The sequence below is a fragment of the Alexandromys fortis genome, unplaced genomic scaffold (assembly GCF_014885135.2).
Source record: "Alexandromys fortis isolate MF-2015 unplaced genomic scaffold, M_Fortis_MF-2015_v1.1 scaffold_25, whole genome shotgun sequence".
Taxonomy (NCBI): domain Eukaryota; kingdom Metazoa; phylum Chordata; class Mammalia; order Rodentia; family Cricetidae; genus Alexandromys; species Alexandromys fortis.
Window position 1 is genome coordinate 2,516,674 of NW_026067904.1, and position 3,396 is coordinate 2,520,069.

The window sequence follows — 3,396 nt, forward strand, 5'->3', positions numbered from 1 at the left end:
GGGGACCAGCCCATCATTCATTTTCACCAGAGAAGGACAAAAGCTAAGACCAGAGTGAAAAACAAGGGCACGACATGGCATGTCACCTAAGATTTATTCTCAAAACTTACCTATAAGACTTGTTGATGTCAAACACTGCCCACAATGGCACCTATGTATTCTGTGGGATAAGCTTTAACCGAAAGCTGATGAAGCATGAACAAAAGGATATATATAATTGATCCAAAGCTTCATAGGCCTGCCTTTAACCACTCTCTATATAGCCTTCTGCCTGAAATTTGTGGTTCCAAACCCAACACTAAAGTCACAGGAATGCCGGTGTGAGATGCTTTGGGTCGCCTGAAGCTGTACCTGAGAAATACTTTTCTTGAGCGTTGCTTGCACCCTTTTCTTCTGACGTACTCTGGGATGGAATATTCCTTGGTATACTTGCAGCCAGGGACAGAGTGCACGAGTCAAGTCCTAACCTAGGGCTTTCCTTCTCTCAAAGCACTTGGTGTCACCAGCTGCAGAATTTCTACGTTTATGACTCGGCCCTGCTGCCTGTGCTGGATCAGCTCCGCTCCCCTTTCCTCAGAGTGCCGCTTCCTTCTCCACAAATGCAGCTTAGGCATTGGCTCCTCTGAGACTTTCTGTGAAGCCTGGTTTGGTTTAGCACTTGCTGTTTGCAGTGTGTCCAGAGGAGGAGGTTATAACTGCCCTTATTACATTGCACAAAATCTTTGGCTTTAGTTCTTTCTCCCGTCTCTAACTTCACACTGCAAATCCTGTGAAGATAAAGACATCGTCTCCTTCAGTTTTTCTCTTTCTGAAGAAAATCTTGATCCTATCCAGGCGCTTGCCCCTACTCCGCACTGTCCGCGTGACTCCAGAGAGCCCCTTTCCATCCCAAGGAAGAGACTCGACTCTGACAGTGTAAGTCAGTTTCTCTCAACTAGGGGTCAACCAGTTGGTCAGACCACAGTGAGACCTAAGATCAGACTTTGGTCTGATCATACGCTCCATGATTAGGAGAGAAACTAATGATGAGGATGCAAAGTTGGACTGCAGTCACTTTGAAGTTACAGATGGCTTTTATTTCTAACAGAGCCAGGCATGTCACGATTATAAAGGAGAGCTGGTCAGCTGTGAGATCTGCAGGCTAGACAACAGTGAGCAGGACACAGTGCTCATGCAACCATGAAACGGCTATTGCTTAAGCTCTTGAGCGAGGTGACCTGGAGTGACATCCTTTCTATCCCTGAGTAGCTGGTCCCATCCCTTTATAACCTAGAAGGGACTCAAGGATATATCTTGAATAGTTATATTATAACTGTTATCTGGACTATTACAGATGACAGGGCTATGCTTTTGAGCCAGCATTCCTAAATATCTGTCACTTGAATGTCTATGGTTACAATGATGAAAAACTAGCATTTAGCAAATACAAAATTGTTTTGGTTTTTAAAAGCTATCTGAAGGTAATTTTTCATAAGTATTTTAAAATCCACATGTCTGTGTCAATGCCTGTGTGTGTCCACGTGGAACCAGTGTGTGTGTGTGTGTGTGTGCGTGTTGGATGTTTATGGGTCTATGTGTGTGTGCACAGGTTCATGTGGAGACCAGAAGTCATGAATACCGTTTTCTGTGAAGACATAATGCATCTATGGCCAGCTGCTCCAGAAGGCAACCCAGGACAAACCAAGGTGATGATTGCACCGAGGTCCAACTTGGCGGACTGGTGAGTTTTTACTGTGGTCACTGACAGAAGTGTGGGTGAGAAGCACTCACAGGACCAGGGACGACTCAAAAGCATCTGCATCATAGAAAAGCCAACCCCAACACAGGTCACAACCCAGGACAGCTACATTCCTGGAACTTTCTGCACACTCTGCAGGCAGCTTGACACATTGGAGAAATTTCTTCCCCATGGCTTGGTTGGTCAGAGTCCCTTCCCCAGGCCTTTGTTTAATTGTGCTTTCAAGCTGGGGAAGGAATGGAGATCCTCTACATTCCATTTTTCCCCCAGGGAAAGTGCAAAATTCAGGAGCTCCAACCTCTACCCTGAAGGGAGCGTTTCCATTCCGAGGGAACTGCTGTACAACATCCACAGTGTGGTCACCTTCTGCCTTATTTGTTTGTTTGTTTATTTTTTGAGAGGAAGTCTCTTGCTGAGTCTGGGGTTACTTAACCAGCTAACCTGGCTGGCCAAAGAGCTCTGTGGAAATCTCTGGTCTTGGCTCCCCTAGTACTGAGGTTGCATTCATTGCCTCATGAGCCTCTTTCCGCCTGTCCTAAGGCAAATTCAGGTCCTCCAGCTTGCACAGGAAGTGCTCTGCAGACTGTACCACCACAGTGTGCAAGTGGAGCTCAGGGGACAATTCGCTGGATTCTCTTTTTTTCTACCAAGTAGGTCTGGGGAATCACCTCAGGCTTGGTAGCATATCCACTGAGCATCTCTTCTGTCCAAGATCCAACAACTTCTTACACATTGCTGGCTTGGGATTTGGGAATCTTTGATGTGGTAGCAACTGTGGGCTGAATGGCAGAGGTCTCCTGTGAAATCCCCTTGATCAACTTTTCAGGGGTTCAAACCGGAGAAACTGCCTCTTTTCCCACACCTGACTCCTGTTCTCCCCAGTTTCTTTTCAGTGTTCTCCCGATGGGAGTTCGATGAACTAGGTTTCTTCATTTGTTCTTCGCCACCCTTCCCAAGCATTTCCCACTCTCCCCTCCCAAACACTCCTGGGGGGAAAATGACGGTGAAATTTTCAATGAAGAGAAGTCGCCTGGGCTTCCCAGGCATCACACTCGTCTTTCTGAAAGGTACTTGTTGCTATAGTGGCTTTTGTAGTTTGAAAAGCACTCCAGTCTTCCAATAAGCTTATATTATTTTAGAATTATCCTTATAAAAGATTACTTTTCAAGGTTTGCTATTTCCGTACTCAGTGCTTGACTCTTAAAAAAAAAGACATTCTGTAAACATATGACTTAAAATTGAGTTTTGTAAATCTGTCGGTTTTTTTGTTGTTAAAATGGAAAACATTCTTTTTAATGACTAGAGGTAAAATATAGATAGAAAATTTAGAAGACATTAGCAACCTTTATTCCCTCCCCACCCACGGCAAAGCAATTTAATTAGGAACTAATCTTTGCCATGAAACATCTGACAATCGCCATAGTATAAGATAGCCTGCCGTCTTGGCAACACTACCAATTTGTTGCAACATTTTAAGCTATTACATTACTACGGAAAGAGCGGTTTTTTTACATGAATTTTTTAAAATAAAACAAAACAGATTCCCCCCCCCCCAAGCAATCCATAACTTAAGGAAAGTTGCTCTACAGAGCTGAGCATGAGAACTTTGAAATCCTTGAGGGAAGAAGGAAGCTCTAGGGCTGAGCGTCTCCGGTTGC